Consider the following 27,373-nt stretch of genomic DNA (forward strand, 5'->3'; position numbering starts at 1 on the left):
GGTAACCCCATTAAGCATTCACAAGATGTGCCTTCAACAGCAAACAAACAGCCCGATAAACATTCGCAAGATGGGCCTCCACTAGAGAGAAAACACCACGAAAAGCATTAACTGGAAGGGCCTCTATTAGAAATTAAACAATTTCTTTAAAAATTCACAAAATAGGCATTCAATAGAAAGCAAACACCTCAATACACACTCACAGGATGGGCCTATATTAGGAAAGAAACACCCTAATACACATTAAGATGAGCCTTGAACAGAAACCAAACACCCATATACAATATGCTAAAGACTTTGCTATGTACAGAATATATGCATGTTAATATTTCACTGTGATACATGCAGTGATGATGTAGAAACCACACATGCATGTCTATCTACTTGTTTGTCTGTGCAAAATCCTCCAGTGACACTATTCGTCACTGAAAGGGACTTCAGAGCTGCTATTCACGACCTCTTCTTCTCCCATCCAGGTGAAGGCAATGCCCTGCTCCATGGCCTTCCCGACTCTACCCTGGAGCCCATACAGGGTGTCCCACAAGCCGCAAAGGGTCTTAAACAGTGGTGTTTCATCCACCCCACTAAAGGTTTCTGGAAGGTCCAGCTACACGTGTCTCAAAGATCCATGTAGGGGTGTCTCAGAGGCCTGGTGCTAGGAGTCTCAGAAGTCCATAAATGTATTTTAGTGGTCCCAAGTAAGGCGTTTCAGATCTCACTGGAGGTTTCCCAGAGGTCTGAATGCAGGCCTCAGATTTCCTTCTCTGCAATCTAAAGCGTCCAGGAAAAGATGCCACAAGAGTCCTACTAGAGGTCTTCTGGATGTCAAGTAAGAAGGATCTCAAAGATCAATGTCTGGGTGTGTCAGAGGTGTGACTTTAGGTGCCTCTGAGTTACCATAAAGGCATTGATTTTAGTGGTCCGGCGTGATGCGCTACAGAGGTTCTGCAAAAGACTTAGACGGAATCTAAGGCCGCATTTGCAGGTGTTAATGGCTGTTATAAACTCATGATGGGAGTAAAATCATGACATTTGGTTCTTTGATTTTTGGACACTACATATCATCGTGTAATGGCAGTGCAAGAAAGCACATGGGACGAATCTGCATAAATCATAATATCGAAAATTGACTGGTGATTGGACACCAGATATTGTTGATGCAATTTATGAATCATACATGATGCAATTTGGGTGCAGTATTGACATAGGGTCCCTTACCTATGCACATTTTTTGGGAGGGGTTTTTCAGCTTGAGAACTGAATATAGCCCTAATGAAGTCCCAAGCGGGATGAAATGCAATGGGTGGCCTAGCTGCATTTTTAAGACGAACACTTGTCTACAAAAAAATGTTTATCCTCCTAAGAAGACATTATTTAGCAGCATTGTGATTGGTTTGAGCGCTGTGTTTCGGGTGCTCAGACGCTGACTGGAGGCCTGGCCATGTCCTCCACGCAGGCTGTAATGCTGCCTGCATGGAGAACATGCAAAGGGCGCAAGACTGTTTTGGGCGGCCCAAGAGGACCGTCCAAGCAGTTACTGCGCACTTTAGGAGCACGCTACCACTTCTCCCTGCCCCCCATACCCCCATGCAAGGCTGTGGGCAGCAGTAGGAGAAAAAAAGTGATAATAACGCAAGTTATTATCATTTTATTTTCTCTGTGTTTCACTGCAAAAAAGCAGTGGAGCAACGCTCCTTCACCTTAGCCGAGGGGCCACCACTGGTATGGAGTATTATGGAATGATGGACACTTTGGACATTTGATATCTGAGAGCACTTCCCCCCATATTGTGTTTTTTACTTGTTTGGGGACAACATAACAATGTACATGCAAAGGGAAGCACATGTAAAACAATGGACCATGTGAGCCTATGGGTCTCAAAGGTCGCCCTAGAGGTATCAGATGCATGACTCTGTGTATATCAGAGGCATTCCTTCCAAGTGCCACACATTGCAGGTTAGAGCATGTCAGTGTGTGTCCCCACCTCGCATGTGTGACTGACACCTTTAACCAGCCTTAGAATTACAGCCAAGACTGGGTACTTGTTTTTTGGGACTTGTAGTTTTGCTAGAGACCGACTGGCCCTTAGCCTTAAAAGGCTAATGTCACATAGCTGGTTAAATTAACAGCTTGGGCTGGATGTCTGCTGATTTATAGCCACTTCACTGCATGGGGTCATATTTCACTTTGATAGCTTTGCCAAAAATGTGTTTCTATGAAAATATGGTAGTGCATTATGCCTTCTGTGTTGCAGCTCTTCCCTCCCTGTCTCCTAAATAAACAAATGCTGTTCCCTCATCCTCATTTCTGCACAGCTCTTTTTCAGAAAATGGAGGCTGGTGCTAGGCATATACTCTCTACCATGTGCATGGGCCTTCCACATTACCAATGTTTCCTACTATAAGATAAAAAATGGGGTTAAAAGATCCAGATTTCAAAAGGCATGAATTAGGGAGGAGGTGTACATTCTTCAGGGGGTTTGCAACTGTTTTCAGACTGTTTCTAGACAATTTTATCATACAAAAGAAGGTCATTTTGAAAACATGTTTATGATATGGACGGACAAGTTACTTACCTTTGGTAACGCCTTATCTGGTAGCGACATGATCTAGCTGCAGATTCCTTACCTTTGAATTTTACCAAGCAATACGCTTGCTCACCATTAGGTGGCGCCGGTCAACTCCGCATGATGTCGTCCACGTCACCTATAGAGGCACCACCTTAGCATGCTGAGATCAGTTAGTTTTCACAACTTTCCAAGCCAGGAGTGCAGAGCCATGAAGTGCACTGACAGTGGTGTGTTTTGAACGACTAGGGCCTTGAAAGGGAACACCCCTGACCCTAAGAACCTGTCCACAGTGCGGGGAGGAGGGATGGGTCAGTAAGGAATCTGCGGCTCGATCATGTTTCTACCAGATAAGTCGTTACCGAAGGTAAGTATCTAGTTCATCTGAAAGAGGCATCTAGCCGCAGATTCTTTACCTTTGAATTGATACCCAAACAAGACCATACCCAGAGGAGGGACTGTAGACAAGTTGAGACCGCTAAATCCTGCAGGACAGGGGGCCAAAAATGCCACCCCTGCGGACTTGACTGTTCAGGCAGTAGTGCTTGGTGAACGTGTGCAGTGATACTCACGTTGCTGCCTAACAAAAGTCGAGGACTGGAACTCTGGCAGCAGCCTTAGCTCTGGTAGAATGAGCCCTTATAAGGGCAGGCAAGACCTGAGCTAGTGTAAGCATCTTGAACTTTTCCTTTTTTAGGATGTAGCTGAGGGCTTGCAGATCTAGGATAGGGCACATGCTCTTTTCCTACTTCGGGACTAGAAAGTAGTGGGAATAACAACCACAGCCGACTTCTGGTGCCGGAACCCTCTCTAAGGCTCCCTCGGCCAAGAGATACTGTGACCAGATTCTCAGAACAAAAAACTGGGACAGGTCATGGACACAGAAGTAGGACTAAAGTTTGCAGCAGTCATCGCATAAAAGTAGGACTATTTGACAGTTGTAATAGACATAGAAAAGGGACTACAATGACCGATTCCTTCACAAACACAGATGCATGCAAACTGCAAGACACATGTTTAGAACCTTTTAGTGTTTTTTTCTACCAACCTTTCATTACGCTAATTTTGCTAACAAGGGCTTATTTGGGTATTAATAAATTCTAATTAGTATAGACAACCCCAAACACTGTGTTACATTTGAAACCCTGGGTTTGTGGGGGCAGATTTTCTAACACACTGTACCATGTTTACTACACAAAAGTGAGGCAAACCTAGCACAAAGAATTGTCTAAGGTTTTAGTTCTGAAGAAGGAAAAGGGCCTGTGCCCTATACTAGATCTGCAAGCCCTCAGCTACTTTCCAACGTAAATCGTGATTTGCTTTGGAAAGTAGCCATAAAGGAAAATAGCACTAAACGCTACTTTGCATCAAGGGGGCATCCATGGGGGTTCCCATGCAACCACCCATGGATTTTGATGGTAATGTCTAGTGGGAAAATAATTTCGTAGTCAAAGCTTAGTATTCTGAACTGGAAGGGCCACCCTTCTAGTACAAAACCTATGCTTGACATTCACACACACTTGCACTGAAGTGAAAAAGTATGTGCACTGGTGCAAGGAAATCTAATGCGTGTCACTGCTAGGGATAGAGAAGCAAAGTATATCTCAGAGGATATGGCGCTGTTGTACTGTCTCCATTTCATGCAACGCAGCAACTTTGGTTACTGCGCAATGTGAAAACTCAGCAAATCTGCCCCTTTGTTTCTCTAGGCCAGACAATCCTAACATATAATGGCCAGCACAATGGATGACATGTGACTCCTACACCTTATAGCCCACATCTTTTGTAATATTTCCTATGCACTTATTTACATGCTTGTATAATTAATGGTCTCTATATAATATGCGTGGCCACTGGAATTATTCAGCAGGGAGCACTAAATTATGTGACAGGGTTGACTAAATGATGTAGCAAGAAAAGTCTAATTAAGTGGCAGGTTTTTGGCATTCCTTGAAATGTTTGTTATTTTTACACATGATAATACTGTCTGGGCAAAGATTTCACCAACCAAAAACATTATACGAACTCCCCCCCCCCCCCCCCCCCCCAAAAAAAGATCTCTTTAGTGATTCCCACTTCCACATGCCCTCTAACATATGCGACAAAGGTGAGCAGACAGGCTGTAATTCCACCTGGGGTCATTCAGACCTCACCCCCTCACATCTCACCTGCGTCACCTCAACAACGTTCAAAATTACCTCCTGCAGCGCTAGTGTTTGGGCTCTCCCCTCTAAAGGGGGCCAAGGCGTTCCCCAGCATTCTTGTGCAAGTGTAGAGTACATTTAACTTGACGCTTCCATGTAATGGCCACTAATGTCAAACTTTCACGTCTGATTTTAACTGTTCACGCCTCTTAAGGTTGTGTATAACAAGGGGGAAAAAGAAGGAACTTAAGAGCAGGTCACCCTCCTGGGACGTCATATGAAAGTAGGAGCCCACATTCCTGGGATCCAAGACCCGTCTTGTGTTGCGGCTGCTCACCAAAATAAGTGAAGCCAAAATAAAGAAAGAAAGCTTTCTTTCTTGAGTCCCCTCACTCACCGGAGTTTCCTCACGGTGACATGCTTCATCATTGGGGCCATCCCAGTTCTCTACGAAAAGGGGCGTGCTGCGACTTGCGAACTACATAGGAGCACTTAGTTGTGAAGGACTATGTGTGGTGAAAAAGTGTAGTGGGATGGAGTGGGTGTAAGTGGATTAAAAATACCGTGCTAGTGGGCCTCAATAATTTATTCTGCTCCTAGGTTGGTATATTAAAAATGGGATTTACACTGTATTCCGACCTGCTATGTAGGTAGGATCAGTGTATGGTCAACATGTTTCTTCAGGACCATACAGGGACCAGCCCTGTATATGCCACTTCTATAAACCTAAGTAAAGGGTTTGAAATTAATTAATTGAAAAAAGATTTCACAATTGTTAACGCTGCTCAATATAGAAACATGTGTGGTTCAGAATACATAAGTTGTTGCTAATTGACGTACGTATTACTCTTTGATGAACCTGTAAGAAATGACACAGAGTTAAGGGCACCTCACCCCTTTCTCATAGAGATCGGGTACATGTATATCCTTCATGCCGCACGTTTAGAGTATACATATATACTCTGTATCAAGAACTCAAGAAAGAAAGCTTTCTTTCTTTATTTATTTTGGCTCCACTTATTTTGGTGAGCAGCCGCAACACAAGACAGGTCTTGGATCCCAGGAATGTGGGCTCCTACTTTCATATCACGCCTCTTAAGGCTCATGCAGAGTCTAAACACCTGGTTGTGTTGTATATTTGGGAGTCCATTTGTAAACCAGGTTACTATAGTCTACTTTTGCCATCCTGATGGTCCGGTGGAAGGAGTGGGAGGGTTATTTGAAATTGGGAGAGCTGCAAGTTGATTACCATGACCACCACATTAACGTGGGGGAGGAAAAATGACTGCATCAAAAATGCCTTCCTTACCTTTGAAGCAGTGAGGGGGTGTTCTAAGATGGAGGCCACTCGAAGTGTGAGCTTCGATTTCTATTCCACCCAAGACCAGGAGCTCAGCACTGCACACAAATCCAGCCCCTCTGTCACACTTACCTCCTGCTCCTCAGTCACTTGCATCTCCGACTTGTGTACAAGAAAAAATATTAACAAATGTCTAGTATTTTTTGGTATAGGAGCATGGCTTTAAGTAGGCCAGGTCTCACCGGGTCTGAGCACCGGCAGTTTTTTAAAGGGGGTCTCGAAACGGATCTCTTTCGGGCTCTATTTTGTGTCTGGGCACTTTTAGGTTTCGCCTGGCGTCCACTGCGCAGCAGTGTTCGAGCAGGCGAAATCTTATGTTTTGCAGTAAGGGGCTTTGTCTCGCCTGTCTCTTCCATAATGTATAAATGGAGGCTAGCCATTGGAAGAGAGATGCGTCAGTCATTGTGGGAGCAGATTCGTGGGCGTTCCGTGATTTTTTCGCTCTCTGCCTCTTTTCGTGCGTCATGCGGCGGTGGGCGGTTGTTTTTTTTTTGTCTCAGCATGTTTTGGTCATTTCCAACGTGTGCTTTGCAGGGGTGGGCTGCGCGATTTTACTTTCCTTGATTTGGTAGCAGGTAAGCGGCATGTTGTACTACTTTTTTTTTATCCCGTTCCCGCCCCCCTCCCGCTGTCCGTGTGCCCGTTTCCGCCCCCTCCCGCTGTCCGTGTGCCCGTTAACCCAGCCCCCTCCCACTGTCCGTGTGCCCGTTTCCGCCCCCCTCCGGCTGTCCGTGTGCCCGTTCGACTCCGTGGCCCGTCTCTCGCTAGACTTTCACCCAAAGTGTCTCCATGGCTGCAGCAGGCAGGGGTGAAGAGACTCCAGGCAAAGTACACGCAGGAGTGTTTTGGAATAACTGGCAGGGGTGTAACTTGGTAAGTAAGATTAGGGTGATGGGGGTGGGTTTCAGATTTTCAAAGCAGAGGGAGAGTGTGCTTTTGTATTTTTGTAACAATTCCTTGTAAAAGCCGACATTCACCTAAGCATACCAGACTGAAAGCCCCACCTCCCGCTGTCCGTGTGCCCGTTCCCGCCCCCCCTCCCGCTGTCTGCGTGCCTGTTAACCCGCCCCCATCCCGCTGTCCGTGTGCCCGTTCCCGCCCCCCTCCCGCTGTCCGTGTGCCTGTTCCCGCCCCCCTCCCGCTGTCCGTGTGCCCGTTCCCGCCCCCCTCCCGCTGTCCGTGTGCCCGTTCGACTCCGTGGCCCGTCTCTCGCTAGACTTTCACCCAAAGTGTCTCCATGGCTGCAGCAGGCAGGGGTGAAGGGACTCCAGGCAAAGTACACGCATGAGTGTTTTGGAATAACTGGCAGGGGCGTAGCTTGGTAAGTAAGATTAGGGTGATGGGGGTGGGTTTCAGATTTTCAAAGCAGAGGGAGAGTGTGCTTTTGTGTTTTTGTAACAATTCCTTGTAAAAGCCGACATTCACCTAAGCATACCAGACTGAAAGCCTCTGTTCCCAACCATTTTCAAGAAAATGTATTTATTAGGGGTGTAACTCTCCCAACTCCCTGAAGCTACGCCCCTGCTAACTGGCGACGTTAACATAAGAGATAAAGTTTTGAAGAAGAATATGTTAATACAAGTTAGGATGTAACTCTGTTCGCTGTGCCACTTTTGCAGGTGTAGGAGTGACCAGCACCTTTGTGAGGAGATAATGGGGCAGCACTTACAAAACATATCTTAAGCGTGAACAACATCGAGGCCACGGGTGGAAACACACTCACTCACTCTCACACACAAACTCTCACACACACTCACTTGTTTTTGCAGCGAGATTGCTGACGTTTCTTTTATTTGCAATGTCAAGATTAGGGAGAGCTCCCCCAGGGCCTGGGCGCATGACAACTTCTCCACGAATTGTTCTGTGGAAGAGACACAAGGGGGCGCTGTGCTTGCTTCCCTGCCCCATGGCTGTGCTTGCTTCCCTGTCCCATGGCTGTGCTTGCTTCCTTGCCCCCTGGCTGTGTTTGCTTCCCTGCCCCCTGGCTGTGCTTGCCTCCCTGCCCCCTGGCTGCGCTTGCTTCCCTGCCCCCTGGCTGCGCTTGCTTCCCTGCCCCCTGGCTGCGCTTGCTTCCCTGCCCCCTGGCTGCGCTTGCTTCCCTGCCCCCTGGCTGCGCTTGCTTCCCTGCCCCCTGGCTGCGCTTGCTTCCCTGCCCCCTCGCTGCGCTTGCTTCCCTGCCCCCTCGCTGCACTTGCTTCCCTGCCCCCTCGCTGTGCTTGCTTCCCTGCCCCCTCGCTGTGCTTGCTCTCCTAGGTGTGTGTGTGTGGCTCTGGGTGTGTGGGTGTGTGTGGCTCTGGGTGTGTGTGGGTGTGTGTGGCTCTGGGTATGTGGGTGTGTGTGGCTCTGGGTGTGTGGGTGTGTGTGGCTCTGGGTGTGTGGGTGTGTATGGCTCTGGGTGTGTGTGTGTGTGCGGCTCTGGGTGTGTGGGTGTGTGTGGCTCTGGGTGTGTGGGTGTGTGTGGCTCTGGGTGTGTGGGTGTGTGTGTGGGTCTGGGTGTGTGGGTGTATGTGTGTGGCTCTGGATGTGTGGTGTGTGTGTGTGGCTCTGGGTGTGTGTGTGTGGCTCTGGGTGTGTGTGTGTGTGGCTCTGGGTGTGTGTGCGTGGCTCTGGGTGTGTGTGTGTGTGTGTGTGGCTCTGGGTGTGTGTGTGTGGCTCTGGGTGTGCGTGTGTGTGGCTCTGGGGGTGTGTGTGTGGCTCTGGGTGTGTGCGTGTGGCTGGCTCTAGGTGTGTGTGTGTGGTAGTAATTGCTGTCTGCTGAGCTCGTCCAGTAGGGTACAATAGGTCTTACATTTGCGAGAGATTAAGCTGTTGGCAATGTAAATTACAATGCCATTTATTTATCTGTTTTCAAAACCAACACATAAATAACATTTTTGTCATTTACAATGCCAATAGCTCTAACATTTGCAAAGGCGAAATCGTTGCATTGTAAATGCTTGTTTCTGGACTGCAGTGACAGCAGGCACATCGATGTGCGCTGCTCACTGCTCACTAGTGGAGAAGATACGGCATGACGTTATGCCAGGGGAGCGTTGTAGCGGAAGGTAAATCCTTTAAAGAGAGTCATTTTCTCTCTGGGTTTCCGTTCCTTTTTGAAACTCAGGAGTCGCAACATTGTCGTGGTGTCAAGCCAAGAGTCCTGACTTGTTGTAGGTATGAAGAGAAAGGAAATTCAGAGAGAAAATGTCTCTCTCTAATGGATTTCCCTTCGTGCTACAGTGCTCTCTTAAAGTGACTACAGGGCATAACTTCTCCAGTAGTGCAAAGTGAGCATGCGCACATCCATTTTACACCAGTGCGTATGCTGAACCCAGGCACTAAACAAAAATAAACGGGACATGTCTCTGCTTCACCTGGGCATTACACAAAAACCCGGACATTTTTTTTTTATTTTGAGGAAAGTGTTGGAACACCTCTCCAAAAACCAGGACCGTCCAAAGAAATCCGGGACGTCTGGTCACCCTACCAAGAGGGTCATGACTTCCTCCTGGAGCAAAGCCAGGTGATCCCTTCTCTTTTGCAAAAGGCTAATTTCCTCCATGTTGGCAGATTGTAATGTTTAAATGTTTTGCAAACCGGATATAATACTGAATCGGTAATTGGAAGTGACTTCTACAATAGGTCCCTTCCAATACCGATTGGGATGGGGTGGCAATCCCATTTTAGGAGTCAGAGAACTCTTACTGGCTCCTAAAACCTGGATTCGTACATAAAAGCATTTCAACTGTTGCAAACACGGAACCGGAGTGTTTGCGACTATTAAAATGCTTAGTACATCTGGCGCCCAGATGGGTGCAGATCTCACACACAGCATCTCAGCCTCACAGCCATTGGGCAAGCGTCTGATGCCTGGCAGCTTGGTGCCACTCGCTGGTTGTGCACACTCGCTGGAGCACAGGCCCACTCTCACTGGAATCAGTTTCAAACCTGGCAGGCCAATCTTCCTCTTAAGGGTAAGTTTGCAAGAGACATCACTGCAGTCTCTTTCGGCGAGTATCTCACAACTTGTAGTAGTCTCACTCACTGGGCATGAGCTTCACACTTTGGGGAACAGTCTCTCTTTTCACAGCGAATCTCACACCTAGGAAAACATTCTCACCTCTAGCTCGCCTTACCAGCCCATTAAATACAATTCAGGCTCACAGCTGGAAATGATTCATTTGCAGTAAAAGCATTAATCTTAGGTACAAGTCCATCCCAACCCCCAGTCTCTCCTTCGGACCGCGCCCCCTTCCCCACCCATGCCAGGTTTCCAGGTCCATAAATGTCTAGCTGCTCCAGCCCTGGTTTGTGTTTGCATTCTGGGACTTGTAGTCTTGATTATTCCATTATAGAGCCAGGGCTATGAACTCCACAATGGCAAGGAAGACTCTGGAGCAGAGCACCTAGGCACACATGAGTCTGGGAAACTTTGCAGTTTATGTCCCCTACTCCCTATTGTAGGTAGGGCAGTCAATTCCCAGAAATAATTCCTATGTGGATTGGATGGTCCTACATATCTTACTGACACCTTCCCACCTACTCCAGAGCGCACCTCACCTTGCGCTCCCCCAAATGTTCCTTCTGGGGGCTCTCAGGTTTGGTGCGGGGATAGTTTCGCCAGTCAGGTGAGGAGAAAGCAGGCCCGGGGTCCGACGGTCAGCAGCTCGATGGCTCCTCTGGATGTGACCACCGGTGGGGCCCGAGGTGGAAGCGAAGGGGTGGGGAGGCCGAAGGGCGACGCTCGGCCGTGCAGAGGTTAGGCAAAGAAAGCGCGCAATGTTTACCCACTGGAGGCCTCGGCGCTCTCATGCGCAGGGTAAAGTTCAACGTTGGGGCGGATGCATGGGTGATCTGTGCATGTTCGAGCAACACCGTCCTACCGCATTGAAGACCCCCACACCACAGAATCCCACCTCCAAGGCTCCACAACCCCCACAGATGGCGCTGTATCATTCTGGGGCAGGTTTATGGCAAAAAGGTGAGACGAATAGGAGCGGCGGTGGTGGAAATCCCCTCGTTTTACGAGACAGAAGAGAAACAATACTCATAATGCAAAATGGAATACAAAATATCACTGCAGCGTGTTTTTTTCCACACAAACGATGCCAGAGTGTTGCTTGTAAACAAAAGCAAATAAATGTGTTTGCTGATATCACAAAAAAACACATCAGTGTGCTTTCACAAAGTCCCCCAATGTACGCTGTGACCTCTCCCTGCCCTCTAATGCGTTCTGTGACCTCATTATGTCATGGCGTTTCGTGACACTCCAACAATGCCAAATTGTATTTTTTTCCCCACAGGAGACACCACAGTGTATTGTGCCTCAACAAAGTACACACGGCCCGTTAAGCCACTCCACATGACAACAAGAAGCCAACATGCCCTACCAGCTCACACGGCACACCATAGTGAACTGTAAGCTCACAAAAGTACACGCACCACGGGTTTCTGTGACACCACACTGCATTTGAAAGTTTCATGGCACCTCGCAATGTATGACAAGCAGTTTTGTGATACGACACAATCCCCACATGTTTCTGCGACGTCATAAGGTGCACTGCAGTGTCATGAAGTAAATCACAATCTAATTCCACAGCACTCAAAGTACGTTGTGTTTGTTGTTGTGTTTGATAGACACTGCTTGCAGGCCGGAGGGAGAGGGTTGTTGGTGTAGGGGGGAGCGCATCACAGATGCCTCTCCAGAAAGTAACAAAAATACCATTTAGCTCCCATAAATTCAGAGTTCTGGTCATATGATGATGCCATGAAGCACTTCCGTGACCAAACTGAGATCCTCAGAGCTAACTTGTTTTTGTCTACCTGATCAAAGCTTACACAATTTCCCAAAAGGACTCGGGCACTCATTTACAGGATTTTGGCACAGGGCAGCACAGCAAGTCACCTGTTGCCCTTCCCAACGCAAAAGTGTAAGGGCAGGAATGCACTGTATTTATGCAATATGGGGCATTCCTGTACTTTCTCCCTGCGCTGGCGCCATTTCGGCAGCCTAGCAGCACCAATGTAGATGGTGCAAGGGTGTCTCCGTAGCAAGCAGGATTGTTTTTGTGCAGGAACGGGCTCTCACAAACAAGCCCCTTTGTGAATTTGCTACCATGTAAGAGGCTGAGATATATTTTCAAATGGCATAGGCCTTCATTTATGGATTTTGACGCAGGGTAGCACAGCAAGTTACCTTACTGCACTGCTCAACGCCAAAGTGAAAGGGCAGGAATGCACCGTATTTATGGACTGCGTTGTATTTCTGCCCTTTCTCTCTGCACTGGCGCCTTTTCAGCAGCCTAGCGCCAATGTAGACAATTTGCACCATGGTGCAAGGGTGCCTCAGTTGCATGCAGGATTGTTTTTGTGCAAGAAGGGGCACCTTCCTGCCCAGAAGGAATTCTAAGAGGCGTGCTGCAGAATGCAGCACACATAGAAAGAGGAAAAAAGAGGTAAAATAAAGATATTTCACCTCGTTACGCCTCACATCGAGTGCAATAAGGATTCGGCGCATCACCAATTTTATATGATTTTGTAAATCTGGGCCAGAATCAAAACCCATGGGTGTTGGTGAAAACACCCACACAACGCCCATGGAACATCTCCTGAGAGCAGAGTAAGGCGTTACAGCGATTTGCTCTGCGTCGCCTTACTCAAGATTTATGAGGCCACTTAAAGCCATGCAGGGTGGCTTTGTGTGGCTTCATAAATTTGTTTCAGGGCTCTGTGTCACGCTTGTATCACTTTACATGGTGCAAAAGTGTCTTAAGGCTTTTATAAATAATTCCCTTAAAACGACAATCCTATTCCTGAAGTCTGCAATGCCAATGCAATTAAACAGCCAACCATTTGTCAGCCTTCTCATCACTAAATTTGTCTGTTTCTTGCTTCTGTCTGGGGAACTCCCTCATTTCACCCACTTAAGAAGCCTAATAAGGACCAGAGGTGCTCATCAGTGTCAACCTATATGTAGCCACCCCAGCTTGGTTAAAGTCAGAGCACAAGTCCTAAAAAAAGAAGTGGGGGGACTAACCAACTTAGGCAGTATACAAGTAACATCATGGCACTCGACATCACAGGAAGTGGATTCACAACCCATGACCTCACATGAAGTGACTTCACAAGAAGTTGCATCAGGTCTTAACACCTCACACATATGTTTAGCAGGTCTACCATGAGTGCAACTGGGAGTTTGCATTTGGGTTGTGCCAAAAAAGTGGCACAACCCGAACGCAAAATCTAGGCCTCAATTTATACATTTGTTTTAAAACTCTGCTACAAAGAAATTGGCAACAAGGAGAAATGTGTCAGTATAGCTGTTCTGCTTAAATGGTTGGAGAGTCTGCATTTTTAAATATCTTATGGGGTTAAGGGACCTGCAGCAGAGGTCTTTGTGTGTTCAGTAAATCTCAGGGAACAATATTAATGGGAAGATAACTCTGGAGGTTAACACATTTGCTGGAGGGATTTGTGTTTTGCCTAGTGACAGTTTTTTAAAATCAAAACAGCATAGAGGGTTAATGTACTTCCTGAAAAGCACATCATCTAACATGCAGATGACAGATTTTTATTTTATGTAGCTAAGTAAGTGGGTCACTGCTTTTAACACGGAGATCCTTGATTTCTTTTGCGACATGCAGTTCATAAATTTGAATCCTTGTAATATAGTACCTAGAGCTATGACGGAAAAGTACAAGTTACATCTTGTAACACTCAGATGTAAAGTGCTCTGACACCCTGCTTTGGGATGTGTAGTGAAATAAAACAAAATAGTGATATTTACATTTGTGCAAATACTGGAACAGACAAATGCATCTGACATTCTTAGAGTGTATGGATGTATCTTATTTACAGGGACTGAACAAAGTCAAAACCATGCATCTTTTAAGTAGCCGCGAGGTAATAAAGCAATGACAAACTGTGTGCCTTTGTTTCCCATCTATTGTATTTGCATCCAAGTGTGACGATCCTGATACCTCCCAGCCAGGACACTCCAGCAAAAGGAGACTTGATGGTCCCTTAACTTTGGCCTTTGTTTTGGGCCCAGCCCCCTTGCCGAAAGCATACAATGTGCAGACACCTCTGAACATGTCCCGGTCTGGAAAATGACACTGGAACCAGTTCAGCATTTTTCAGTAAGGTCCAACTTCTTGGCAGGATGGATGGCGTCTACACTGTGAAAATAATGGGTGGACGTCTCTATCCACTGGTACCTCAGACTTGTGCCCTGGTACTTGTTAATGCCGGGTACCCAGCTTTCAATGCTTCTGGATCATCAGAATGAACTCCTGATTAGGTTTCAGTCTGGAGACCTCTGCCACATCTCCATGACAATCTTTGTATCGCCTCCGGATGAGGGACAGGCATTCGTTCAGAGCCTCTTCAACCTTGCAGAAGCATTTGACACAGACAGTGATGGCGTTCAAATGGATTGCCTTGTAACCAACTGCTGTATCCATAATCGTGTCACTCGGAAGTATGCAAAAAAGTGATGGATGGAAGGTTTGAATTAATCACAGTCAGTGGTAATTACTTAGGGCCCTCATTTGTTATTTTGCACACCATGCGACATCAGCTGGGAACCAGCCATATTGAAACTAGCCTTGACCTAGCTCCAGTGGAAACAGTCCAGCCTGAACTGCTAGACCAGGTCCTCCCTGAAACAGAACAAGGGGAACCCAATATAATGTTTGCCCTTATTTGGGCTCATCAGTCTAGCATAGCTTGATTCCAATGGCACACTGTGCATGGGACCCACATCTGGGCACACCCGTCCCACTTAGGGTGTCGCACTAAAGTATACAAAAAAGGCGATGGATGGAATGCTTGAGTTCTCAGCCACTGGTAATTACTAAGTGCAAAAAATCAAGTAGGGGGGGAATGAACCACTTGTCCTGTGTTCCCAGGGTCTATGATAATGTGCATTGGGTCATAGTAGTAAAAACCCTCATATGCGAACACCAGCGTCAGGCGGTATATCTTGGTTCTCCGCCATTCAGTGCCGCAACAGCATTATCATTGGGTCTTTTCCTTTGTATGTTATGCTGACCTCCACATGGAGGAAGACCAACTGGAATCACAGTAGTGGCCAGGAATAAAAAGAGAGGGCGTCTTAGTGCTCAAGTGAATGTGGTTCAAAATTCTGTATATCCAGTCTCAAGTGTTTTTCATTCTGTGGATCACTGGTATAGGAAACTAAAAACAAAGAAGTGCATTTAAAGGCCTAGTTACTAACCTTTCGCACTAGTGAGAGCGGTCAACATGTTTCAGCCTGCTGGCATCTCTCGAGGCCTTCGTCAGGACCAGGTGTTCGGAGTGTATCTTGACTCCTAATTGGAAAGATGGTGAACTTGCCACCTTAATGTTTTATAAGGTTGATGCATTTTATCTGTACCTTAGTTTAAAGTGTTCGCGGTGGCATCAATGGATACAGCCAGTACTGCAGACCTGTTGCGGTGATGCAGTTACAAGGACTTGTTCTGACTCTGAATGCTCGGATTCACCCCCTACTTGATTTTTTGCTCTAGTCCAAGGAAGCTGAATGAACTACGACTTCTTCTTTTTCCCCCTCCCCAATGATTTTTTTAATTACTAAGTGCCACATCCTAGTCCATCGTTATATTGCACAAAATGCCACCTCAGTTTGGACCCAGCCATATGCAAATCAGTCTTGAACCTGCTTTAGTAGGGACAGTTCAGCCAGAACTGCCAGGCCAGGTCCTCCTTGAACCGGAACCCAAGTAACCCAAAACTGGTTACGCCCCTTTTATGGTTCATCTGTCGGGTATAAATTGGTTCCAGAGGCACAGTGTAGTGGTACTACTGCAAATTGGGGTCAGATGTACAACATTTAGGGATTGCAATTTCCTAATGCACAAAATAAATATTAATAATATAGTGATTCCTAATAGGTTAGCAAACTGACCTACCTCATGAATTTTAATGAGATAGATCGTAATTTGCAATCCATTAGGAATCGCAGACATCACAGGGATGGTGCCCTGCAGAGGTCAGCATACCCCCATTTTTTTGTGATTGTTCTTTAATAAAGCAAACTTTTTTTTTTTTTTTTTTAAATGTAGCCCTTTTTAGGTCTTGGACTGCGTAGGCTGCACTTGCGCAGTCTCGCTCCGAGACTTTATGTTTTCTAGAGTGGGGCTTGAACCTGCCCCTCTTCTCCATTGGCTGGCTTCCTAAACGGAGGCCAGCTATTGGAGGAGAGGGGCATCACTCCGTTTAAGCCCCGTCGTTTTTCGGATTCGGGGTGTGTTTTTCCGCTTCTTTCTCTTCTTTTTCTCTCCTCTTCCCATTGGCTGGAATTTTACATTCCAGCCAATAGGAAGAGGAGACAAAGAAAAACAAGCCCCCGAATCCGAAAAGGACGGTGCTTTCTCCGAAGCATTTCTGCTTCGCCTCGGAGAAAGATGGTGGTGTGCATGGCGTTGTCACAATATCGCCATACAAAGAAAATATAGGCACGAAATCTGTGCCCAAATTGGAGAAAAAAAAATCCCATTTTCCAGGCACTCGGTTTGCATTTAATTGGAAAGCTGACAGTGCGGATCGTGAGGCTGCAAATCCCGGGTGCAGGTCCCGGGCCCTCAGTAGGGCCGCGGCGGACCTTCTAATAATGCGCTTTGCAGACCCCATACCTGGCTCAGTGCATTTCATCTCCCCCGTTTTAATATGCGAGAGCAACGGCAGCAAGGGTAATCTCGCGCCGGCTTTTATGAATAATATTTTATGGTAATATCGCTATTAGGTATAAAGCAACCCCATGGAAGGCAAGGAAGCTGGCGGCAGCGGTGCTAAGCATCCCCGGACGCGCTGTATTTTTTCACACGCCCTGTCTGTCTCGTGCGCGTTTTGTTGCAGGGTGCGGTTTGGTAAAGAGGATTTAATGACGGGCCGTAATGAGTTTTTGACCTTTTCAGAATTTCCTGAGCTCTGCGGATCTTCCTCGCGAGAGGCTCGAGTCGCCTGTAATAGCGCCGATGACATTTGGCTGGGCCCGGGTGGGTAGCGCTGTATGATTGCATCGCTGATGTGGGCGCGCGCTGCATCCAGCCCGGGGGCGCGTGCCTGTAGCCTTTCCTCAAGTGATCCGTCTCCTTTATCTTAGGTTTTGTTCCCCACCGTGCCCCACTTGCTACCAAATTCCCGGCCGGCTACTCACTTTTTGCCTCCGGAAAACCAATCCATGCATCCCCATGACGTCATCTGTATTTCTGGGTCCATTCCCTAATTTTTTTCACTCCAGACACACTTTTCATCTCGGCAGTGGTGTCACTCTCAAAAGGAGCCCAGCCAGGGGTGCTCTGAATAAAAGGGCGATTCTTTTTATTCTAAAGTTGTCATAGTTGTCCTTCTTGTAAGTGAACTATTATTGCTCAGAGATTCTGTGTCGTGGAGACACGCAGGCCTGGGCTGCAGTAGTGAGGAAGCACTTTCTTCATTCGGACCTTAATTCAGCGCAGTTTTAGAAATACAGATCTTCAGTTGGTCTGTGGGGTATTTTCTTAACATATAGTTAGGTTTAAAACCTTTTAACTTTGAGGATGTGGTGAGGCGGCCAGAGCTGTTGACGAGGGACCTGAGGACCTGTAGGAGAGCTCTCTTCAGACTAAGAGGGCGTGTCCAGTTCCGGAGACCTCACTTTGAATATTTTTGAGGGCGCCGCACTGAAGAGCCTGCGGGAGGCGTGCGAGGGGGCCGGCGCCGGAACTGCGGTTTACACACGCGCCTGGTGCGGGCGCTTAATCCTCCGAGCTATCCCAAGAAAGGCAGGAAAGGTTTCTGAACTCAGGCAGTCTGATTCACACTTGTAAAAAGGAGGCAGAGAACAAGGCGGAGCACAAGCCGGACACACCAGGGCGTACCGTACCCAAAGTTCACACTCATTGTTTCACCAATGAACCCAGTATCCCTGTCACAACAAGGCCTCAGGCACGACTCACGAGCGCCGTTTCCCACCGCATCGAAGGACCCAGCTACTTTACACTGCCAGGCCGCTGTAAGGAAGATGGCCACCAGCAATGGATGGATGAATGAATACATTTATGGATGTCAATTAGAGTAGCAAGTGGTGTCTGCCTTAGCTGCCCCGGGGTTCAAGGGCCTTGTGAACAGCTCTTGAGGTCCGGTCTATCTTCTGTAATGTCTACTACACCATCCCCAAGCCCTTCAACAGGAAATAGGAAGCTGGGTGTCCATCTCACCTCTAGTCATCCCAGACACCATTTTCAGTCGCAATAGTTCATGAAAAGCAGTTGCATTCTGGGTGTTGTAGTCTTGATTAAATGTTTAAAGACCCGATAAGACTGCAGCATAAAAGCATAAGGCCTGGGTGGAGAGATTGTAATTGCATGAAGTGAGTTCCCAAGAGAGCCGCCAAGTGGTCACAACGGTGGCATTTTCGTGGTCAACGTCTCCGTAAAGGCCCCTCCTACCCCAGGGTTTTTAGTGAACCGTCGTGCATAAAAGCACTCATAGCAAGGCAAATCGTATCTAGGCCCTGTTCGGATTTGTTACTGATTTAGAAGCGCAACTTTAGAACACCCAATGGTGATGTTCTGTGGGCACCCAACGGCAGTACCCCGAGGGTACCCAACAGTGCCCCGGGGGTACCCAACAGCAGTGTCCAGGAACAACCAATGGCATTGCCCAGGAACATGCAGTGTAGCGGAACAGCGCCTAGTTTGTGGATCTTATACCGGTTGCCGTGATCCTGTACCACACCGAGGGTGCTTTATTTTGCTCAGGAGCATCCATGGCTGTTGGAAGTGCCCAAGTAGCTACTCCCTCCATCAACGATGCACCAACACAAGTGAAGGGGGCATGCAAGTCAGGACGAGACAAGCCTCCGGTCTCAAGCAGGGCCCTGTACAGATTCTGTGGCCACTGTTTTGACGACCAATGTTCTGACTTCCTCAGTCAGGATTGGTGAGAAGGCAAACTGGTACCTTTATTGCAAGCTTGGCCTCCGACCCCCTGCCAGCATCCCCCTGGGGGGGCTTCACTCCGGCCACCGTGGAAGAGTTCCTGGGTGGGATTGGAACTCGGGGTCGGTGTGTCGTGGGGGCCGCCGGCCTCCGTCACTGCTCTTCCGTGTCTGGTGATTTTAAGGTGGTGGTAGTGATGGGTGGGGGAGGGGACATGTGTTGTAGTGTCTGTTCTTTTCCCAGTGGGATTGGAGTGTGTGAAGTTGCCATTTTTGTTTGCCGTTCCCCGACTTGTGTGTGTGTGTAACTCTACAGGCCCGGGTGGAAACTCTGGCGTGGTCTGTGCAGTTACAAATATGTCTTTTGGGCGTGTTTTGTGCGGCGAGCGTTGACAGGGTGTCCTTTACCAGCGTGTGATTACTTGTGTACACAAGTCAGGAATGTTTCACGAGTTAAGAGAGTTGTGTACAGTATCTGTGGCTTGTTGCTCTTCTGCAGTGGGGAGTGTGTGGCCGGGTTGTGTTTGCAGGGTACTATGTGCGTGTGGTTGTAATGTTTGTAGGCTGTGGTGTGTGTGTGTGTGGCTGTAATGCTTGGGGGCTGTGGTGTGTGCGTGTGGATGCTTGGAGGCTGTGGTGTGTGCGTGTGGATGCTTGGAGGCTGTGGTGTGTGCGTGTGGCTGTAATGCTTGGAGGCTGTGGTGTGTGCATGTGGCTGTACACCTACAGACATCCCTGCGGGTGATGCCACCATTAGGTGACGTTTGACCCAAGGACTCTGAGCGGCTGGCACCCCTGCCCCCCGCACACAGTGCAGTGTACGTCATTGGCATGGATGTATGTGTGTGACGTGTCCACTCGTACCAGTGGTGCGAAGGAGACTGGTCCATGCATGAAGTGCTGCTGTCTCTCCTGTGCTGGCACTTGAGGTGTCTGCTCCCTGCCTGAAATTGCGTGACCCGGCTCTGACCCACCCGTGACCTCCAGGTTGGGATTCTGTATCCGTCTGAGCAATGTCACTCAAGGTCAAGGCAGGCTGGGTGACGTCACTGGCCGGACACCCCTGACTGATCCATCTGTCTGCTTGTGACATCTGTGTTGTGGGCGTGACTTTGGAAATTTATCTTCATATCCACGTCTTTTATTGTCGGTGTGTGTGCCAGCCTTCTGTTGTGTGTCTTATAATGTGTGTTGCTTGTTGTGTGTGTGCCGCTTGGGACATCTGTGCAAGGTATTAGCTAGAAATGTAAAATGCCTCTTTCTTTGAACAAGAGCTCTTATGGCACCAAGTGATCGCGACCCTCCCGAGCAAAGCTTGCTAGCCTCTTCCATCCAGGCATCTATCCATTCATTCTTTCCTATTGATATACACCATTTCACCTTTTCATTCTCTCATCATTCAAACTTTCATCCGTCAATGTCACCATTCAGTCTGCCTATCCATAAATCCATCAACTATTCTTTCACTTCTCCATCTATTCGCTGTTTCACACATCCATTCTCAATCTTTCACTCATCCACCCTTTTACTCAGCCATTCTTCCTTTCAGTCATCTATCCACCCTTTGAGCCATCATCCATTTATCCTTTCCCTCTTCCATCTATCCTTTCCCTCTTCCATCCACCCTTTCACTCATCCAACCTTTCACCTTTCTATCCACCCTCCCTTTCACTCATCCATTCTTTCCTTGACTCATTCATCCTAACATCCTGTGTGTGTGTGGTTCCCTGTGTGTGTGTGGCTCTGTGTGTGTGTGGCTCTCTGTGTGTGTGGCTGTGTGTGTGGCTCTGTGTGTGTGGCTCTGTGTGTGTGTGTGGCTCTGTGTGTTTGTGTGTCTCTGTGTGTCTGTGTGTCTGTGTGTCTGTGTGTGTGTGTGTGTGTGTGTGTGTGTGTGTGTGTGTGTGTGTGTGTGTGTGTGTGTGTGTGTGTGTGTGTGTGTGTGTGTGTGTGTGTGTGTGTGTGTGTGTGTGTGTCTGTGTGTGTGAGTGGCTCTGTGTGTGTGTGGCTGTGTGTGTGTGGCTCTGTGCGTGTGTGGCCCAGTGTGTGGGTGTGTGTGGCTCTGTGTGTGGGTGCAAATGCAATAGGTCTGCTTGTGATCGTTTTTAGTGCCTCTGTTCCCTGCTTGTGATCGTTTTTAGTGCCTCTGTTCCCTGCTTGTGTGTGTGGCTCTCTGTGTGTGTGGCTCTGTGTGTGTGTGTGTATGTGGCTCTCTGTGTGGGTGCGTATGGCTCTGTGTGTGGCTCTGTGTGTGGGTGCAAATGCAGTAAGTCTCGCATTTGCGAGAGATTAAGCTATTGGCATTGTAAGTGACAATGCCATTTATTTATATGTTTTAAAAACAAAAATAATGTCATGAGCAATGCCAATAGCTCTAACTTTAAGAAGGACGAGACCATTGCATTGTAAATGCTTGTTCCTAAAAGGAAGTCTGGATGCATTTAAAAAGAAAAAAATAAACTTTGAAGTTTAATTTTTAGGTCTCGCGCCTGCGATGATCGCGGTAGCGATGTCGCTGCAAGGCCTATTGTCGTCGGTTCTGCTTTCAAGGAGGTAAGGGAGGCCATGAGATGTGCACGTGCAACCTGGCGTAATCAGATCAGGTCGCGTGCGCGTTCACCATCTCCTGTCTCCTTAGCTCCTTGTAAGCAGACATACACGAGCGCACACACTGAGACACACACACGAGCACACATACACGCACGCACACATAGAGACACACACCCCCCGCCGCCGCGCACACACACACACAGACACACGCACGCACACACACACAGACGCACACACACACGCGCGCACACATCCCCCCCCACACTCACCGGGCTCTTTCAGCGTGTTCCGTGTCCCTCTCTCCCTCGTCAGCTACTGGGTCAGTCTCGGCATGGGAGCTCCGCAGCACTGATCTTCCCCCGGGCCCCCTCCTGGCACTGGGACTTCAGCTGCCGAACTTCGTTCTCCATAACAAAGAGCGCACATGCGCGGGCAGCCCCCGCCCTCTCACTCTCAGCCCGGGCTGCTTTTGGTTTCGCTGTCTTCCGTGTTCGCTGGCAGCCTGTTCCTCCTGCCCAAGTCCCACACCGGACAAAAAGTGTGCACTCCTCATCTGCCAAGACTGCACCCTCTCTTTTGGAGCACTGCTGGAAGGTCGGAAAGTTGCAGGGGATGCTTGGATGTGACGTGCACAGTAAGTGTATTTACCTTTTTTTGAGTTTAGAAAGCTTTATTGAACCAAATAAGCTAAGTAAAACATCAATACAGAAACAAAATCAGTAAAAAAAAAAATAGATAAGAAAAAAATGAGATAACACAATCTGAATGTGGAATATAAAAACAAACCCCAAAGGGGAAATATAATAAATGTACTGAGGGAAAATGCTTTTTTAAGATTTTAGGGGGTAAGGAAAGGAAAGAGAAAGGGAAAAGGAAAATAAAAGAGAGGGGGACAGAAAGGCTAGAAGAGAGGGGGACAGAAAGGAGGAAGAAAGAGAAAGAAAGAAAGAGGAGGCAGATCAGGGTAGGCGTCTGGAAAGAAAATCGGTTAGGGGTAACCATAACAAATCTCTTTTAATTAAGAGAGAGGTAGTCGTGATGATGACATAATAAGTTCCACCAGGCAGTAGAAGAGATCTGTGAAGTGTCTTTCCAGTTTGAAGTAACAATCTGCAAAGAAATGGCTATAAACAAATCTATAAAATTACGAACATTACGTGGAACATTCCAAATAGGAGAAGAACCACCAAGAAAAATGTGAACAATATCAAATTTATGATTGGAGTTTAAGATCTTATTCAACTTGCACCAAATATGCTGCCAGAGGGATGCAACCAACAGACATTGAAAAAACATATGAAACAAAGTGCCATCAGGGTGGGAGCATGACCAACAGTGGCTAGATTCAAGGACCTTAAATTTAAATAAGTCGTGTGGGGTAAGAAAAAGCCTATTATAAAACAAATAAAGAGTCTGAGTGGTGCTAGCTGAACGGGAGACAGTGTGAATTTTAGACCAGAGGGAGTCCCAAATTGAAATAGAAAAATCCTGTGCTAAATCATTTTCCCATGCAAGTTCAGGTTTGGATTTGGCGCGATCGGAAATAGAACGGGAAAGGATCTTATAAATGGTGGCTGCTTTAAGTGGGATAGTAAAAGTTAAAGGAGAGGAATCAGGAGCGGCAATATCTGATAAAGTAGTGTAGTGTGAGAGGAGATTAGATAAGGCAAAATGGAGGTCAGGAAACTGGGAAAAATATTTGTAAGATAAGTGAAATGAGGAGCTAATGGAAGAGAAATCCAATAAGGAACCATCAACAGAGAGCTGATGCACGTACATAATGCCTTTGTCAATCCATTCCTTCCAGAAGAGGGCCTTGTTGTTGATCTTCAAAGAGTGATTACACCATAACGGGATAAGAGAGTGGAGATGCGCTTGAGAGAAGGAGGAACGAAACAAAGAGTGGGAAAGCGCCCTAGAGAGCTTAAAAGTAGTAGAAAGGAAGCGCTTTGGGGTTGAGATAAATGGATAGCAGCGTGAAAAGGAAAAGGCGAAAGCTGAGCTTGCTCTAAAGCGCTCCATGCAGTGGGAGTAGGGGAAGGCGAATCTGCAAGGAAAGGCCAAACTTGTTTTAAAGTAAAGGAGGAATGAAAATGAACAAGGTTAGGAAAATTCACACCACCTAAGTGCTTAGGTTGCTGAAGGCTAGAAATGGATATCCTGGATTTACGATTATTCCAGAGGAAGCGAGTAAGAATACGATTAATTTGAGTAAAGAAATAGGCAGGAAGAGAAATGGGTAACATGGAAAGGTAAAAATTAATGATAGGCAGAAGCATCATCTTAACAGTAGCCAAACGACCCCACCAGGAGAGGAATAGAGGAGACCAGCGCTCTATGAGGGCAGAGAGCTTGGAAAGAATATCCTTATGGTTAATTTTAACAGTGTCTTTAATAGATGAAGAATATAATACACCCAAACATTTAATACTGGTGGGATTCCAAGCAAAGCCAGAACCTTGAAACATGTGTGCAAAACAATATTTATTAAGAGGTAAGACTTCAGACTTATCAATGTTTAACTTATAACCAGAGACTGAGGAATATTCAGTAAGTAAAGAGAAAAGTGCCGGCAAGGAAGTAGCAGGATTGGAGATATAAAGTAAAATGTCGTCAGCATAGGCTGTGAATTTGATATCTAACGATTTATAGACAAAACCAGAATAGGAGGTAGAAAGGCGAATTTTCTGAAGGAAAGGCTCTAATGCTAAAATAAAAAGAAGGGGAGAAATGGGGCAGCCTTGCCTAGTGCCTCTATGTAGGGGAAAATAGGAGGACTGAGCACCGTTAACCCAAATAGAAGTAGAGGGAGATGAATATAATAATTGGATACGTTTAATGATGTGAGGGCTAAAACCATGCCAGCGAAGAGCCCCAAACATGAAATCCCAATTGACCCTGTCAAAAGCCTTCTCGGCGTCAAGGGTGATGACAGCGAGATGGGTTGTCATTTTGGAAGCTAGGTGAATGATATTGAGAAGAGCTCTAGAGTTATCGGTAATAGACCTACCTTTAACAAAACCCGACTGATAAATATTAATAAGGTCTGAAACAAAAGTAGATAAACGAGAAGCTAAGATCTTGGCATAAATTTTGCAATCTGTATTGATTAAAGAAATTGGCCGATAATTCTTACAGAGGGAGGGATCTTTATCTTTTTTGGGGAGTAAACATAACATAGCTTGGGTAAAAGAACCTTTAGACTGGCCAGAAGAGAGAAAAGAAGATATCAGGGAGGATAAGTGTGGTATTAAACAAGTTTTGAACTGAAAATAGAAACGAACCGTAAAGCCATCTGGGCCAGGAGATTTATCTTTAGGTAAAAGAGTAATTGCTAGTAGTATTTCCTTCTCAGAAATGGGGACATCCAAAGAGGAGAAATCGAGGGCAGCAGAGGAGGATTTGGGTATATTGAGGAAAAAGGAATCAATTTGAGAAGAAGTAGGGGAAGATTCAGGTGTATATAAAGAGGAATAATACTGAACGAAGCAATCAAGAATCTTATCGTCCGTGCAGTGACGAATCCCAGCGGCATCAGATATTACGGCGATTTTAGATTTTTGTTTCTTAATTTTCAGGTAATTTGCAAGAGATCTACCCGCTTTATTACGCCCACCATACATCTTGGAGTAAATTTTAAAAGTTGGTTACAAGCAGATTCACAAGAAAATTTATTAAATTGAAGTTTAGCTTTGATGAGGGAAGAGAGAGCTTCAGGAGAGTTGGATGTATAAAAAATATGCTCAAGGTCTTTAATTTGTTTGAGAATAAGGAAGATTTGGAGAGAGCCAGTTTCTTTTTACGCGAAACAAAATCAATAATGAAGCCTCTGGCCGAGGTTTTAAAAGCATCCCAAACGAAATAAAGAAGTTGTATTAAGATTAGTACGAAAAAAGTCGTCCATAAAAAGAGTGAATTGGTCAATGAACTGCAGATCCAAAAGAAGAGAGTTATTAAAACGTCAACGGCGAGAGCTAGGAGTTGGGGAGGGGAAATCAATATCTAGGATGACAGGGGCATGATCAGAAATAAGAATAGACCCAATTTCAACATTTGTCATAAATTGGAAGGTGTGCTGGGTGAGAAAGATATAATCTATTCGGGAGTGTGAAGCATGGACAGGGGAAAAAAAGGAAAATTCCAGAGTATCTGGGTGAGAAAGTCTCCAGGAATCAAGTAAACCTCTAGAGGAGATTGCTCGGGGAAAGGATTTTTGCATTTTATTAGGAATATACCTGGTCTGGGATTTAAGATCCAAAAAGGGGTCCATTAATTGGTTGCAATCACCTCCAACAATCAAATCAACACTAGTATGAGAGGAAAGGAGTTTGGCGAAATTAGACCAAAAAGTGGGGACAATACCATTGGGACCATAAACATTGCAAAAAGATAAGTCAGTATCATTAACCTTAACATCTAAGTATAACCATCAGAATCTGAGATTTCATTGTTTAACTGAATTAACAACGATTTATGGAACAAAATAAGAACACCATTCTTATTATTAACTGACGGGGAACAGAAAACTTCACCCACCCATTGTTTACGCAGAGAGGAGAGATCTTTATGGGAGAGGTGAGTTTATTGTAACAGGGCAACTTGGCATTTCAGTCTGGCTAAGTGGGATAGAACCCGTTGTTTTTTAATCGGGTTACGAAGACCCTTGACATACCAAAAAATAACTCGAAGATCAGTCATTTAAAAATAAAAAGAAAGGTAAGCATAAAAATAGGAAAAATTGAAGAAAGAGAAAAAAGATAAGAGCAGTAGAGAGAATGCCTAGAGCTGAGAAGGAAGGAAACATCTGAAAGGAGGGAGATAATCGAAAAGGAAGGTAATAAGCCAATGCCACAAATACATGGAGAGAAAAACTGTAAAAAGTGAGAAAGAGAAGAGAAGCAGAAGTACGAGAAAAAATGCCATGAGGAAAGAAAAAGAAAAGGAGAGATGGACAGTGGAAGAAAAGAGGAGTGGGAGAACACAGCTCCCCTGAGAAAGTGAGAAAAGAGGAGGATGGCGAAAAACCAAGAGGGTTCCAGCCATACAAAACAGCTAAAGTGAAGAGCAATAGAGTGAGAGCGGGAGCAACAAGAAAAGACAACCGCACAAAAAGAGAGAGATGACGTCAAATGTATGGTCACAATGACTTGAAATAAAGGAAAAGAAAAAAAGGGAAGATACAAATCAAATGAAGGACCAAACACGACGATATAAAACAAATGAAGGAGACTTACCAAACAATTATGAAGGAGGGGCAGCGAACTGGGGCGACTAAAACGAACAACAGCAGAGTACATTGGGGAGATCAAGGAACCAAAACACTTGAAGAGGAGACCTAGGAAACAAGGGAGTAAAACAAAGGAATATTACTAGGAGGAACAATAAGACCTGGGAATAAAAGAACAATAGACGAATTACAGTGAACCAAAAAACATTAAGAAATTAAGAGTTGCTGAGTTCCATGGAATCTTCTTTGTGAGAGTGGATAAATTTGCGAAGATCAGCCGGATCGTCGAAGCTGAATGACCTTTCCTTGTATGTAACCTTGAAGAAACAAGGATGGATGAGGCCATATCTGGCGTTCATGGATCGAAGAGTAGGTCATAAGTCCAAAAATTCCTTGCGACGTGCAGCAGTCTGTTTCGAAACATCCTGAGAGAAAAAGGGTTTGTGACCCGACCACAATAATTGTTTGTGCTGCTTGGCAGAATGCAGGATAGTCATAAGGTCGGAGTAGAGAAGAAAATAAGCGATGATGCCTCTGGGTTTTAAGGATGAGGAAGAATTCTTGGGGCCAAGACGGTGCGCACGTTGAATGTTCACGTCCATATGTT

The 27,373-nt window shown here is 46.3% G+C and overlaps 1 protein-coding gene across 1 annotated transcript in view; it reads right to left on the bottom strand.

Annotated features, from left to right (window-relative positions):
• Positions 1 to 10,763, bottom strand: part of SERPINC1 (serpin family C member 1) — a 49,946-nt gene extending 39,183 nt beyond the window's left edge. The window contains exon 1 of the mRNA XM_078641651.1: positions 10,610 to 10,763. The gene's annotated coding sequence lies outside the window, so the exon portion shown is untranslated. The remainder of the gene's footprint in view (positions 1 to 10,609) is intronic.
• Between the last annotated feature and the right edge of the window lie 16,610 nt (positions 10,764 to 27,373).

Source organism: Lissotriton helveticus, chromosome 1_1, assembly GCF_964261635.1.
Source record: "Lissotriton helveticus chromosome 1_1, aLisHel1.1, whole genome shotgun sequence".
Taxonomy (NCBI): domain Eukaryota; kingdom Metazoa; phylum Chordata; class Amphibia; order Caudata; family Salamandridae; genus Lissotriton; species Lissotriton helveticus.